Source organism: Argiope bruennichi, chromosome 10 (assembly GCF_947563725.1).
Source record: "Argiope bruennichi chromosome 10, qqArgBrue1.1, whole genome shotgun sequence".
Classification (NCBI taxonomy): Eukaryota; Metazoa; Arthropoda; class Arachnida; order Araneae; family Araneidae; genus Argiope; species Argiope bruennichi.
The window spans coordinates 90,386,929-90,404,039 of NC_079160.1; the positions used below are offsets into that span (position 1 = coordinate 90,386,929).

Consider the following 17,111-nt stretch of genomic DNA (forward strand, 5'->3'; position numbering starts at 1 on the left):
AAGATCGTCTAATATAATCACATACATAGATGATGACGATCTAAATAAATATGAGAAAATTAAAGAAATTGTGCTGAGAGAGTTTCAGCCTACAGCTCAGTCCTGTCTAGAGAACTTCAGAATGTCTACGCGACAGTTAAATGAGACCTATGTTCAGTTCGCTTCCCGTTTAACCACAAGCTGGGAATATTACTTAAAATTAAGGAATGTGTCAGATTACAGAACATTAAATCAGCTTATAATTTCTGATAAACTTTTCCAAACTTTGGATAGAGAAACCTCTTCACATATAAGTATAAAACAAGCAGATACCTGGTTTGATCCAATTACATTGGGAAAGGAAATTGATTTATATTTGTCATCTCGTGGAAAATCCCTATCAAAGAGTGTTCCTCATAATAAAAATTATAATGTGAAAAATGTATCAAAGACCTTTTTATCCGATGTAAAAAGTTCAAAATGTATTCTGTGTAATGATTCTCATCCTCTTTATATGTGCTTTAATTATAAAAAATTACCTGTTGATGAGAAAGTACAATTTGTAAAAGATAATGATTTGTGCTTTAATTGCCTTGGCAAACATAAAGTGAATAATTGCAAATCAAAGTATTCTTGTGCTAAATGCAATAAAAGGCATCATATTAGTTTACATTTCACCCGAGATCAGAATTCTTTTGGGCAATTAAAAGAAAAAGATGGAACCTTTTCTTCGAGTACGGTATCAAATAGAAAGCAAAGTGAAAATAGAAACCTGTCAACCACCCCTCTCTCCCCATTAGCTTCTACATTCCTACCGGCAGAGAGCAATGAACCTATCGGGGGTTGTGACACGGGGGTCAACGTTTTTTCAGCTACGAGTAGTTGTGTCTCGACTAAAAAGAAAACAGTTCTCCTGAGTACAGCGATTGGTTATTTATGTGATTCCTATGGAAATGAATGTGAAGTACGGATTTTAATGGATTCTGGCTCAATGTCTCACTTTATTAGCAAAGAATGTGCAAATCGACTTCAATTGAGAAGAAATAAAATAAATATTGTGGTGTCTGGGTTAAATGACTCAGCGATTTCCGTTCGATCTCAAGTATCCGCTACTTTGTGTAACAAGGCCCGAACCTTTGAGACTGAATTAAATTTATTAGTTGTTCCAAGAATTACGGATCTTACTCCATCAAAACGAGTTGATGAATGCGTAGGAGAGTTAGATAATATTAATTTAGCTGATGAGCATTTTTATATTCCACAAAGAGTTGATTTATTGGTTGGAGCGGAAGCCATTTTTGAGCTGTTGAAACCAGGGCAAATATGTCCACCAAATTCCAATCTTATCTTACAAAACTCTGTTTTTGGTTATCTAGTGAGTGGGAGTATTTCTAACACAGAAGAAAATAAAATACATTGCGGGTTAGTCAAAGAAAGTATTGATTTAGAAAAGACTTTAAGAAGTTTTTGGGAAATTGAAAATGTTGAAACGGAATTAATTGAGAGTAAAGAAAAAATAATTTGTGAAGAACATTTCAAAAATAACTTTTCGAGAAATTCGGAAGGACAATATATTGTAAAAATGCCCTTAAAGGAAGATCCTAAGTGTTTAGGAAAATCTAAAGAGTTTGCGCTGAAAAAATTAAACTTGTTGTGGCAACGTCTAATTAAGGATCCAAATTATTTGTCCCTATACAGAGATTTTTTACATGAATATTTAGAGTTAGGGCATATGTCAGAAATTCAGGATGAAGAGGAAGAAGCAACTTATTTTATTCCTCATTTAGGAGTTTATCGACCTGATAGGCAGTCAACAATGCTCAGAGTTGTTTTTAATGCAAGTTATCCAACTTCAAATGGAAATTCCCTAAATTCCTTACAATATAACGGAGGAATAGTGCAAAGTGATTTATTTTCCATCATGGTTAGGTTTCGTAAATATGTCTATGCCTTCACAGCGGACATAAAGAAAATGTACCGAATGATCTGGATTCACCCAAGTCAGAGAAAGTTGCAGCGCATTCTATGGAAAGAAAATGAGAAGGAACCAGTCAAAACTTACGAACTAAATACTGTGACGTATGGAACGGTGAGTACACCATTTTTAGCAACTCGTACGTTAAAACAAATAGCGATTGAAGAGGGAGAAAATTATCCTCTAGCTGCATCCGTCATTGAAGATGACTTTTATATGGATGACGTGTTAACCGGTTCTGATAATTTAGTTACCGCCAAAGAACTTCAAAGGCAGTTAATTGATATCTTGGCAAATTCTGGCATGCAACTGCACAAATGGCATAGTAATTGTGAAGACTTAGTATCAAGTAGTGAAGAAACCTATAATTTTACACATTTCGAGGAAACACAAGTTTTAGGAGTTTCTTGGAATACCAAAAAGGACAGCCTTTACTTTAAAGTCGATTTCAAGCCGCCTCAAGGGAAAGACTGTCGAGTCACAAAACGCTGCGTTTTATCCACTATAGCAAGACTATTCGATCCTCTTGGATTACTAGGACCTGTAGTGACGAAGGCAAAAATATTTTTACAGCAATTATGGTCTTCAAAGCTGGATTGGCATGAGGTACTACCTGAGAAACAAACTAAAGAGTGGTCAAATTTCGTCGAATCATTACAAAGTGTTAGTAGCATGAAATTTGAAAGATGTATACTTACTGAGGGAGCTGAAGTGATAGAAATCCATGGGTTCGCTGACGCATCGGAAGCCGCTTATGGTGCAGTTATCTACTGTAAGTGTATTAAAGATGGTCACGCATCAATTAGATTGATTGCCAGTAAATCGAGAGTGTCTCCGTTAAAAAGAGTTACCATCCCAAGATTGGAACTTTGCGCTTCAGTGCTTCTAGCCAAGTTAGTGAAAAAGGTGATACATGCTCTCAAATTACCAATATCCCGCACCTATCTATGGAGTGACAGCATGATTGTTCTTTCATGGATTTGCAAAGAACCCTTTCTTCTTAAGACCTTTGTTGCCAATCGGGTAACCCAAATTCAAGACCTCACTTACATTGAAGATTGGAGATATGTCCCTTCTAATGAGAATCCTGCTGACCTCATCTCCAGAGGACTCGATCCTGATAAACTTCATCATTGCAAACTGTGGTTTAAAGGACCATCATTTTTGCGTAGCAGTGAATACCCAAATAGAGACATCTTAACCAGAGTTATTACAGATGACTTTTCTAAAGAGTTTAAACCATCTAGTGACTCTAATTGTTTTATAAGTGATAACAATAATTTTCTTCATAATGTTCTAAAAAAGTAATAGTTATAGTAAACTTATTCGTATTGTGAGTTATGTTCATAGGTTCATCAAAAATTGTAGAAGGAAAGATGACAGATCAAGAGGTTATTTATCCCCTGAGGAGCTCAGACAAGCCGAACTTTCATTGGTAAGTTTAGCTCAACAAAGTGAGTTTGCCAAAGAGATGAAAGATTTAAGATGTTCAGGTGAAGTCTCAAGGCAAAGTCAGGTAAAAAATTTACATCCCTTTATTGATAAGGCAGGTATTTTAAGAGTTGGTGGACGATTGTCCAACAGTAATTTGAGTTTTGATAAAAAGTTTCCGATATTGTTACCAGGTAATCATCGGTTAACGAGATTAATAATTACTAGTTATCACATTAAACATTTGCATATAGGACCACAAACATTATTGTTTACTATAAGGCAAAGATTTTGGCCGATTAATGGCAGAGCAGAGTGTAGAAAGATAGTCCACGAATGTGTAACTTGTTTTAAAGCTAAACCAGTAACGTGTGACCAACTAATGGGTGACCTACCTAAAGAGCGTGTGAGTCAAAATTTTCCATTTGTGATTTCAGGAGTTGACTTTTGTGGGCCATTCACAATTAAGTATAAGCACCAGCGTAAAGGCACATATCAAAAAATTTACGTGGCGATATTTGTGTGCTTCGTCACAAAAGCTGTGCATTTAGAGCCTGTAACAGAGTTAAGTTCTCAAGCATTTATAGCTACCCTTAAAAGGTTTTTTTCGCGTAGAGGGAAATGCAGTATTTTATACTCGGATAACGGGACAAACTTTAAAGGGAGTAATACTGAGTTACAACGATTGTTTAAAATGGTCAACAATCCTGATGAGAGTTTAAGCGGTTACATGAGTAATGAAAATGTAAAATGAAAATTTTTGCCTCCTAGAGCCCCTAACTTTGGAGGACTTTGGGAAGCTGGGGTGAGATCCTTCAAGTTTCATCTGAAAAGAGTAGTGGGTGGTCAGAAATTAACTTATGAGAGCTTTTTAACAGTAGTTAATCAAATTGAATCTATTTTGAATTCTCGACCACTTACTCCTTTATCTTCGGATGTCGATGATTTGAGCGCTCTCACACCAGGCCATTTCCTGATCGGAAGACCGTTTACAGCAATTGTAGAGCCAAATTTGATAAATACATTAGAAAATAGACTGGGTTTATGGCAAAAAACCACAAAGTTTGTGCAACTAATATGGAAAAAATGGCATAATGACTATCTTACAACCTTGCATCAAAGATCAAAATGGTACTTTGATAAACAAAATTTAAAGGTAGGCGACATGGTTGTAATAAAAGAAGATAACATGGCTGTGTGCAATTGGGTAATAGGTAGAACTGTGGCGGTCTTTCCGGGAAAGGATGGCAAGATTCGTGTTGCTAATATTAAAACAAATAAAGGAGTTTTCAAACGTCCAATTTCCAAACTTTGTATATTTCCTATTGAATCTTAAATATTATTTACTCGTAATCTAGTGCATATATTATATTTTATTTGGTTCTTATCAAATTTTGTGTGTCATTTTAGATTATTCTGTTATATTATTCATTATATCATGTCATGTGAGAAACTTATTGCATTTATTATTGTGAATTTATATATGTTGATTTGAGAAAGAGTACAATTTTGTTGAATGTTAAAACATTGCAACGCCCGGCGGTATGTATCTGCGCATACTACCGTCGTGCCGTCTGTATGGAAAACGAGTTTTTGTGTAAACAGTTCAGTGGAGTGCGAGCAGCCGGAAAGAGATGTGTGTAACATCGGCTCTCGTCAAACTATTGAGTGTGAATTAAAAGTGAATTACAGTCCGCTAAATCAATAAAGAGTATTTATTTATTGAGTTAGTTGTGAGTTCTTTTCATGAGCTACGACGACAGCTAGTGAAACTGATACTTCATTACGGTCTCCTTAAAAACTCATTTGCTTTGTGTTTTAATTTTTTTGCATGGCCAATATTGTCTCTTGGAACTGCCGAGGAATTAAAAATAAGATTTCAGACCTTAAGGACATCATCAATGTACACCAACCTTCCATTATTGCTCTCCAGGAAACCTATTTAAAGCCTAACAACACAATTCCAATAAAGCATTATGAACTCGTACAAAAAATGGTACAGGCGATAGAGCTTCGGGTGGGGTAGCTTTGCTGATCTCGAGCTCTTTTCCTTCATCTCCACTAGCATTAAATACCCCTTTGCAGGCAATAGCAGTTCAAATCCATGCCCATTCCTTATTTACAGTATGCAGTTTATATCTTCCACCAAATACTCCTGTTGAACAAAATAAGCTGAATAATCTTATTTCCCAGCTACCGGAACCATTCATCATCCTTGGTGATATGAATGGACACAGCCAACTTTGGGGTAATACTGATGCAAACACAAGGGGCAAACAAATTGAAAAATTATTAGATGATTACAGTCTTTGTCTGCTTAATAATGACGAACATACTTATTTTCACGAGCCAACTAGAACTTTTCACTCTGTAGACCTTGCAATATGTTCTCCAACCCTTCTGCCTCATCTTACACTCCATGTTGCCAATAACCTTCACAATAGCGATCATTTTCCTTTAATTATTTCTGATAACAGACAAACACCTTTAACTCATCGCACACTGAAATATAACTTTAAAGCAGCGAATTGGGTAGAATTTCAGTTAAGGGCAAATATAACTAAAGAAATGATCACTAACAATAGTATAGATGCTGCTATCAAAAATGTCACTGAAGTGATAATTGCTGCAGCCGATAATTCAATTCCTAAAAGCTCCAATAATTTTAAAAGACAAAGGAAGGTATGGTGGAATGAGGATTGCCGCGAGGCATACAAGAGGCAAAGAAAGGCCTGGAGTCGATTCCGAAGAAACCCAACCACGGCGAACTTAATTAGTTACAAGCAAGCAAAGGCCAACTCGAGAAGAATACAACGACGAAGTAAACGGGAGTCATGGGAAAGATACATTAGCAGTATTAATTCCAACATATCTAGCAAAAAACTTTGGGAGAGAGTAAAGAAAACCTGCGGCATATACAAATCTAACAATATAAGAATTCTCTATACTAATGGAATCTCTGTTTCATCTCTAAAAGACGTTGCTAATTGCATTGCTTCAGAATTAGCTAAAACATCAAATAGTAATAATTATTCAACTGCGTTTGTTCGCCATAAATTTACAGCTGAAAAGCAAATAATTAATTTTCATTCTTCTCCATTTGCTCCTTACAATACAGATTTCACTTTTCCTGAATTAAAAAGATGTCTCTCTGAAATTCGTAAATCATCTCCAGGTCCCGACAATATCAGTTACCCTATGATACAACATCTGTCTAATATATCTTTACGCAATCTACTATTTCTCTATAACAGAATTTGGCATGAGCAATCTTTCCCATCATCCTGGCAAGAGGCTATTATAATACCTATTCTTAAACCTAGAAAAGAGCCATCAAACCCATGCAACTACCGTCCAATTGCCCTTACTAACTGTCTATGTAAGGTCCTCGAGAAGATGGTCAACAAGCGTTTAATTTTTTACTTGGAAACTAATAAATGTCTTAGTCCCTTCCAAAGCGGGTTTAGAGAGGGACGTTCAACAATCGATAACTTGCTCGCCTTGGAAACAGAAATTCGAAATTCGTTTGTTCGCAGACAGCATACCGTAGCTATTTTTTTTTGACATAGAGAAAGCTTACGATCGTGCTTGGAAATATGGTATTCTTCGCGATCTCTATAATTGCAACCTTCGTGGTAATCTACCCATATTCATTCAGAATTTTTTAAAACTCCGAAAATTTAGAGTAAGAATTGGAGACCAACTGTCAGACTATTTTATTCAAGAACAAGGCGTGCCTCAGGGTAGCGTACTTAGTGTAACGCTTTTTGCTTTAAAGATCAATGACATTTTAAAACAACTTCCACTCTGTGTCAAAGGTTTCCTTTACGTTGATGATCTTTACATATCTTGTTCAGGGGATGATATTGCGTTCATGGAACGACAACTTCAACTGGCCGTAAATAAAATCCAACAATGGTCTACTCTTAATGGATTCTCTTTCTCCTCAACGAAAACAAAATGTGTACACTTTTGTCGTAAACGTCGCCTGCATCCAGATCCTGAGATCATACTTGACGGTCAACCCATCAATGTGGTCAATGAAATGAAATTTTTAGGACTAATTTTTGACAAAAAACTCACTTTCGGCCCACATGTTTTATATTTACGAAAGAAACTCGAAAAGGCTTTAAACATCTTAAAAGTTCTTTCAAATATATCTTGGGGAGCTTCCAGAACATCCTTGCTTCGAGTGTACAGAGCAGCTGTGCTCTCCAGGATGGATTACGGATGTGTAATATACGGTTCTGCAAGACAGAGTGTGTTAAAAAAATTAGACCCTATTCATAACTCAGCTCTCAGACTTTGCAGTGGCGCCTTTCGTACTTCTCCTGTCGAAAGCCTATATGTCGAATGTTGTGAGCCCTCTCTCGATCAGAGACGAAAAATGCTAACTCTCCATTACTATTTTAAACTTTTATCCCTTCCATCACATCCTTTTTTTAATTACAAGCAAAATCAATTCATACTTCGCTTACAAAATGCCAGACCATCCGTTATTCCTTCATTCTTTAACAGAGCAACAAACATTCTAAACAGTTTAAACATAGACAATATCCACGTTGTATCAAACGTAAAATATTACCTCACTCCGTGGAAATCACATGGACTAAAATACTTGAATCCATTTACAACTTTTGATAAAACTAATACGGCCCCTGAGACTTACCTCCAACTTTTTGCTCATCATCGTGAATCATATAAAAATTTCATTCCAATATTTACAGACGGTTCGAAAAGTTCTTCATGTACTTCATTTGCTTGGTTTGGTTTGGTTTTATGGCGCAAAGGCCATTTTTGGCCATGCTGCGCCAAACACAAGATTTATTCCAACATTTATTTTATTATAAAAAAAAATGCACAAAAACGATGTCAAAATTTAAAACTTAGATTTGCTTTTCGATTCCAATATCTTGCAAGAATAAAAAAATATTTTGGTTGGGTTTCTCACCCAACAAGTCATTTAAAGTTACATTGTTGCTACCAAAATGGATTCGTCTAAATTGGTTAAAACTGGGACATTCCACAAGTATATGCTTTATGGATAAAGAGCAATGACAATCTGAACATGTAGGTTGGGGTTCTGAGTTGAGTAAATATTCGTGAGTCAATCTGGTGTGTCCAGTTCTGAGTCGATTTAACATAACGGATTTTTTCCGGTTTAAGTTATAATATTTAAAGGACTTTACCGAAGAATGAATTTCAAACTTATTACGAGTTTGTTCATTCCATACACTCTGCCATTTTTTTTCTAATACATTTTTTACCGTTTGAAGAGCATCACTTAGAGGAACAAAATTTTCGCACATCAATCCTGGAGTTTTTGCCGCTTTATCAGCCCTCTCATTACCCACAATTCCTGAATGTCCAGGAATCCAACAAAATAAAATATCTATTCCTTTTCCTATTAAAAAACAGTAAAATTCTACGCATTTGACAACTAAGGGATGGCTTGACGGCGAAATATTCCTTAGTGCCTCAATGACGCTTTTTGAGTCTGTGTATAAAATAATTTTCTTATAGTTACTATCTGGTAATTTCGTTAAGGCCAGATATATTGCATATATTTCAGATGTAAAAACGGAACAAAACTCATGCAACCTCTCAGAAATTATCTTATTTCTGTTAACAACCGCTGCTCCCACTAATTTACCAGCTTTTGATCCGTCAGTAAAAACAGGTTCATAGCTAGAATACTGTTGTCGGTGGTCATAAAACATATACCGATACACTAGGTTTAGAGTTGTCGCTTTCTGCCATTTTTCGAAGTCATCTATACATTTTAAATTAGTATTTTTCCATGGAGGGAATTCGTCGGTTTTATTAAGAACTGGAAAATCATCAATATTTAAATCTCTAAGAATCTCTCTATCCCTGGGTACCTCGGGATTGGGACACCCGTACTCACCTATAGTAGGTGAGCCCCTGAGGGGGATGAGGATAAGGAGAAATTAATGTACAATGGATTTCAGTCTAAATCTGCAGGATTCTATATTCGAGGGAAGCAAGGAAACATGGCAGCGGAGGAAGTCAATGAGCAGTATTTTTTTTTTTTTTTTTTTTTTTGGCAGCAGGCTCCTTTCCATCCAAATAGTGAAATGGTAGAAAAACATTTCGTCTATCAGTGAATACTTTTTCCCGTCTGTTGATGTTGGCACTACCGGAATTCTTTTCTGCGGCAGCAAGATAAACACAGCATCTTGGATTCGATGAGGATAAGGAGAAATTGATGTACAATGGATTTCAGTCTAAATCTGCAGGATTCTATATTCGAGGGAAGCAAGGAAACATGGCAGCGGAGGAAGTCAATGAGCAGTATTTTTTTTTTGGCAGCAGGCTCCTTTCCATCCAAATAGTGAAATGGTAGAAAAACATTTCGTCTATCAGTGAACACTTTTTCCCGTCTGTTGATGTTGGCACTACCGGAATTCTTTTCTGCGGCAGCAAGATAAACACAGCATCATGGATTCGATGAGGATAAGGAGAAATGGATGTACAATGGATTTCAGTCTAAATCTGCAGGATTCTATATTCGAGGGAAGCAAGGAAATATGGCAGCGGAGGAAGTCAATGAGCAGTATTTTTTTTTTTTTTTTTTTTTTGGCAGCAGGCTCGTTTTCACCCAAATAGTGAGATGGTAGAAAAACATTTCGGCTATAAGTGAACACTTTTTCCCGTCTGTTGATGTTGGCACTACCGGAATTCTTTTCTTCGGCAGCAAGATAAACACAGCATCTTGGCATTCAAAGAGGACAAGGAGAAATTGATAAACACTTTATTTCAGTCTAATTCTGCAGGATTCTATATTCGAGGGAAGCAAGGAAACATGGCAGCGGAGGAAGTCAATGAGCAGTATTTTTTTTTTTTTTTTTTGGCAGCAGGCTCTTTTTCATCCAAGGAGTCAAATGGTAGAAAAACATTTCGCCTATCAGTGAACACTTTTATTCCGTCTGTTGATGTTGGCAGTACCGGAATTCTCAAAAACATTGTTTCTTATTCGCAATCCAATACTTATTGCAAAATTATAACTACTTTTGTATGTGGAATGTTGCTAAATTTAAGTTAAAACCACAGATATGTAAAGAGGTAGTATAGAGGTTCTAAAAAGGTCCTTTATTTATTGGATGATTCATTCCGAAGAAAGGATTTGGCGTTTTGGGTTATTATAGTATATGAACCTGTCTAACGTTATTAATCTTTTCCGCACTCAGAAAAGTAATTTTATGAATTATTTAGTTAATGCATGTACTTATTACTCAAAAAACAATTGTTTTAAGCTGAGTTTCTCAGAATAATTAATATACTTCTTTTTACCTGTTTTCATTTTAAATAATTAAAATTTAAAATAAAAATAAATAAAAATGTCAAAATGATGCACCGATTTGAATGGTAACTGAAAGAAGACATCCGAGTGCAGAGGATTAATAAAGCTTTTTTTATTATTATTTCGCAAGATCATATGCAAGAAATACACTTACAGCCCTTTCGGCTTCGAGCAGACTTTCCAATTCAACCAACTGCCGGTGCAACTCTGTGCGATCGTTTGCTGCTTCCCTCAGGGCCAGTCGTGCTGCCTCGAGTTCCCGCTTATTTTTTTCGTTCTCTTCCCGCAGCTTTAGAAATACCTGAAAAGAAAAATTTTTTTTTTAGAGACCGTTAAAAAATATTTTACACATACAAAGTGAAGTAATTGTACATATTCTCTTGTCATTCCCGTTTTGCTTTACTTTTGTCGTATTCCAATCCTCAAGTATCGTAACTACGTGCCATTATAAAGAATACAAGGAATAAAGCGTTTTATAAAAAGTATTCTTAACTCATGAAAGGTGTCAAAACATGCACTGAAGGGTAATTGTCAAAACGTTAACATAGGTATGTATTATATTTAAGAAAACGATTCAAAAGCAGCATTATCGCCTTACAATAATTCAAAAAATTCTGTAATACAGAAAATTTCTTCAAACAACAACGTTAAATTATTTCAACACTCTTCTGGAAACTTGCAGTGCCTATCCTTGTATAAAGCGACATGAAGATTATTTAACGGACACGAGCTCTGAACTACGGAAAGTTATCTTTATCCAAAAGTGTATCTCTGATTCCCGCTGTTGGGAATTTTAATTTTTTTGAAATCTTCAAACGTAGCTAATCAAAAAGCCACAATTAAAGGTTTATTGATTATGATAGTGTAATTCAAATTACCAAGGAAAAAAGAATAAGTTCGAGGAAATAGAGCATAAATAGAATAACCAACTACGATATACAAGCCGTATTGATAAAAAAAATTAAAATGCAAAATTAAATTCGAATATACATAATTGTTTTAGGGAATGCGAGAGCTTGAAATTTTTTTCTCCTTGAAGTAAAATTGAGTTCAAAAAGTTAAAGTTCGCAGATAATATGTCATCACACAATAGAACTTTTGAACTATCATTCTTTCTTATAGTAAACTAGCTGGCATCCGACGCGCTGCTGCCGTTGAAGAAATAATTTTGGAAATATCATTTGAAATTTGAAATAGCCGTCTTGTTAATTAAGAATGATAAAAAGGTGATATTTTCTAATCGGCAAGGAATACATTCATTGAAATTAAATTATATAATGGAGATGCACATATAATTTACTTTATTATTCAAGTGCTTTAGGGTAGACAATATTTTTTTATTCTTCCGTCTTCAGCAAAAACAAATAAATTTCTTGGCTATCCGATTCGAAAGCATTTATCACAAACTGACCATGTGAAAAACATGGATGTCTAGGCTCAGTCCGCACACTCGAAGCGATTGATCTTGCACCTTGTTAATGGTCATGGAGAATGCAAGTCGAATAGGGAACTGCAGTTGTTTGAAACCGAAAGGCACATCGGTGGGAATAATGGGAATGCGTGGAATAAGCACATATTCTCCTTTCGACTTTCTGTAAAGAATAGTTGCCTGATGACATTCAGCATCAGTTGCTTTACAGCGAGTCTTCCATTACACATTCGGGATGGAATGATGTTCCGAAAGAGAATAATTGGCACATCGACATGGAGTGACAATTTGTGCGATGGAACACCAGGAAGATCCAACGAATTTAAAAACTATTGGCGCCGGTAAATCTACTAAGAGACGAATGTTTTGAAGGCACATTTTTTGACAACGCAATTAACACAATATACGCTTGTATAACCAAAATATTGTCTGACGATTTATTGAATAAATAGAAAAATTACTGTCTGCATTGGAAAATTTCCATTATATGTAACTTATTCAGCATTGATAATTTTATTTTCAGCACATAAAATACGAACAAACAAATTTTCATTTTTATTTATTAGATTTGTGAATTCTTTTAAAATTGTAATGCTTGGTATTCTTTCAGAATTGTAATGAAAGAAACTTTTTTTTGTATACTTCGTCATTCGTTTAATAGTCGTTCAGAATTCTCAAGATTAAAGTTGTAAAAAGTAATTAAAATGTTGATATAGTTGAAAAGAATTTTTTCCGGAATTAAGATGATGCAAAATTTTTTGTACTTAAATATTTTCGGAAGTTACTGCTAAGAATGTTAAATTTTTTATTAAATTGTTAATTAAAATTTCGAACCTCAGGTTGGTTTCTCTAAAACTTTCTCGGCCACTATAATTAAGCTGTTAGTCTCAGAGAACGACTTGCATGGCATTTGAGAACAATAGTTACGAAATACTAACCACTAGATAGAATTTAGCATTTCTATAGAAAGCTATAGAAAGAATACTGTAACTCTCGTATTAAAGAGGGAGAAAAAAAATACGTACTGCAGCTGGGATAGGAGGTGGGCCTGCTGCAAATAAAAAAAGCAATAAGATAAAGAATAACAAAATTTTGAAATTAGTTTTAAATACATAAAATGCATATAAATGTATTCTTGGATACATACCCTCCTCTTCGGCTCCTGATCTTGCGCCCTGTATTAAAAAAATCATTATAGATCATATTAAAAATCATAAACGTAGTTATCTAAATGCAAAAACAATTGGCTGAAATAGATATTACTTTTTCTCACTGGTTTCAAATGATAATTACTTCGCCCGCATTCATTAATTAACAGTAAAGAGTGGTTATTCGTACCCAAATCCTGATACATTACAAAGAAACAGCTTTATTTACAAAGATCCATCCGTTTCTGCAGAATCTCATTCGAGATAAACGCGAGTTATTTGAATCTATAAACTTGGATAGTGGCACTTGATTAGTGTATTTAATAGGTTAACTGACTTTTTTTTAAAAAAATCCGTGTTTGGATAAATTTGTATCCACAAGCACATGTACATGGCTAAAACGTCTAAATAGGAGCATGTGGTTAAGATTCACGATGACAATTTCTTACAAATTACGAATGCATTTTTTAAATAGCATTAAATTGCGCTTGAATGCACCTTAAAGTAAGGATGTTCGTTGTTTCGAATCCTACAGATTCTTATACCATGTGGTTCGTCTCATTAATGGCCTTAATTAACGCAGTAAGCAAGGGTGCATGCGTTTGGGTATGTTTAGGTTTTTCGGCACAAGGTCCAATTTAGGACAAGCTGCGCCATTCACAAGGATTTTCAAACAGTTCCATTGCAAGGGTGCATGGGAATCCCCGTTAGCAGTTCTGCTTAAGTCCAAATGCTTGAATATCTGCTTTGGTTTAATAGCGCCAAAGCAACATTTGGCCATGCTCCTCCAAAGGCCTGTCTTAAGAAGCAAAGTAAATTCTTGGAGGAAGCGCACATTTTAACTTTCATATTTCATTTCAATAACATTATGAGTAATCCGCTTATAAGTCTTTGAAGGAGCTCGTGCTCACAGCTGTTATATTCACGATTTTACACAATTAAACGGTGGTATAATTTTGGGCGGAAGTATTAAGGCAAGATCAATATAATAAAATTATATATCATACAAACTTTAATAAATGCACAATAAGAAAAAAAAGAAACTTTCAAAAAAGAAAAATCCAATAAAATTATATATCATACAAACTTTAATAAATGCACAATAAGAAAAAAAAGAAACTTTCAAAAAAGAAAAATCCAATAACGCTTTGCTGAGTCTGTTTATCGCAAACAATTATTTATCTCCTACATCAGCACATTCTAAGGATTTTAAAATCTATTCGACCTTAGTTTGGGTCGGGAAAACTTTAAAATCACGGGTTTAAAAGTTTGTCTCAAAATCCTTCAATGATACAATTTTGCTTAATCGATTTCTCATTAAGTTTTTCAACTTTTGTCAAATGTATAGAATCAGGTTGATCACTTCCTCACTAAGTACATCTGAAAAGGCACAACTTCTGCGAAATCAAGAACTTAAAAATGCTTCGATTTGATCTGTATTTTCATTAGGTAAAGTCATGATGAACATTGAACACAAATTTTGTCAAATTAATTGGAACAAACTGCATTTTGAAAGCGGTTATAAAAGGGAAAAAGGGTTGAATAAATCTGCATGCAAACCGAATTCTTAATAAAATTTTAAATGACATAATGAATAGCAAATTTAAATTCTAAAACCACTTTAGACTTATAAGAATATTTTATGGAGCAAATATTTGTTTTCATAAATCAATATTAATAGTCATTAAGAACTGCATTAAAAAGTTAAATTTATATACAATGATTTATTTTGTGCATTCAAGGTAATATTGAAAAGTTTTGGATTAATATTTATAGCTTTAGTTAGCTTAATGGAAGAAATTCATCTTTGCACTTGCAAACAAGCGATGGAAACAAAGAATGAAAAATAATTTAGCTCACCTTTGACTGGGGCGTATCCCCTTCCTTGGCTTTCTGAAATGCAAAATAAAATTATCCTTTCTTTAATAATAAGAGAGAATCTCAAAATTTCATTTTCATTCAATAATAGAAACCAAGTCATCAAAATATTTTCAAGCAAATATCAAGACGAAACACAAGCATATTTTTATATTATAAGTTAACTATTTACTAAATTCATAAGTTCTGAATTCAGAATTGTTATTACAAAATAATTCACTTTTATAAGTTATTATTCCTTAAATATCCCACACACGAATCAAACATTTAAGGATTTCTCAAACTTAAATTGAAATAATTCTAGAAGGCTATAATTTAATACAAAGACTGCACATAAACCACATATAAATAATCTTTAAATTCGTAAAAGAAGCACCAGGAATGCACTTTCTCAAAACGAACGTCGTCATAATTAGGTAATAAAACATGAAAAAAAATGGAGTCCAATTTCCACACGAATCTCTTAAAACAATTGTAATCATCGATAAGTCATCGCCTTCTCTTAAATTTTTTAGAATCAGTATTTTAAACATAATTTAAGTGAAATGTTAACATGAATATTTAATCATTTCAGAAAATCTGATCATCCAGAATGCCATTTTCAATTTAAAAATATATTTTATAGCCTTTTCCTGACATTTTAAGGACTTGAGTATCAACTCAGAAAATTTCGTTGCATAGTTTTAATCTAGAGCATCTCAAATATTTACATTCAATACACAATTAAAATAATTATCGAAGTCAAAAAAACCATTCTCTAAGCCTCAAAAACGATTTTTTTTTAAGTTTACGACTCCTAAAATTTTACCCATGGCCTCATACATCGCATCACCTACAATCCCGAAAGAAATTTTAAAACAATATTTCTTTGTGGGAAAGCTTTAATAGAGTCTTGCCAACACAACCATTGAATCGATTTCGCCTTTTTAATTCCTGTAAGATGCAACTAAAATTTGATCGTCAAGCCTAAATACTAGAAATATTGAATGCGAAAAGTTGGTTATCAAAAGCCGCTAGCTACATTTTCAATAATAGTCACTTTATTCAATATAAATCGCATTCAAAATACATTAAACATGTCATTTTTTTACTGAATCCATCTTGCAGCTGTTAAATTCAAGATTAAGATCACAGTCCTTTTATCATGCCCATGGGCATCAAATTATGGTTCCTGAAACTTATAAGCTGAAACCTTTTAAGATATTCTACAATTCCATACAATTGTACATAATACAAGAGCCCTTTAAGTATTAAATGGGTTCCTAATTGAAGCATTACGACAGAATTCTTGAAAAGAATGAGTTTATGTAATTAGTTAATAAAAACCCAAAGCGATTCAGGTGTCAGAACATTTATTTACGATCTCTAAGGACAGAAAGCACGGACAAATGCAACAAAATAGTTCGTAAATAATAAAGACACTTTATTTCAAACCTTCAGTTGAAGGAATTACAAATAATATTTCAGCCTTTTCAATTCGAATACTTCCTCTTAAACACGAAGGGCGTTTCATTGCGCATTCATCAATATATATCATTTTTATTTTTTATTTTTGATAGTTAAATATACATTTTCTAGAGTTGTAAAAATAAATCAATGAAACTATTTATGAAGTTACATTTATTTTTGTATGCTTACTTCTCGGGGCATCACAAGAAGCCCTTGAATTCAAAATTTCGTGCATTTAAATACTTTTTGGTAATAATACGTTAGTAGGAAATTCAAAGAACAGATTCATAAAAAGCATTTAAAAATATTAATAAAAAGTAATTGCGCTAAGTAATTAAAAAAAATTTGTTTTAAAAAACGGAATATCTAATGCAGCACAATTAAAAATTTTGAATTTTCACAAAGAATTGAAATTTTGATGCCACACAATATACAGAACATAAATGCAACAATTTTGCAATAAAATTTCAAAGTAAGCAATAACATAGATAAGACATA

At 34.0% G+C, this 17,111-nt stretch overlaps 1 long non-coding RNA gene across 1 annotated transcript; it reads right to left on the reverse strand.

Moving 5' to 3' along the window:
• Positions 1-10,904: 10,904 nt before the first annotated feature.
• Positions 10,905-15,181, reverse strand: LOC129987915 (uncharacterized). The gene is made up of 4 exons (XR_008785614.1): positions 15,147-15,181; positions 13,286-13,313; positions 13,164-13,189; positions 10,905-11,010 (listed from the first exon to the last, which is right to left on the reverse strand). It is a non-coding gene; the product is annotated as an uncharacterized LOC129987915 (long non-coding RNA).
• Positions 15,182-17,111: the final 1,930 nt, after the last annotated feature.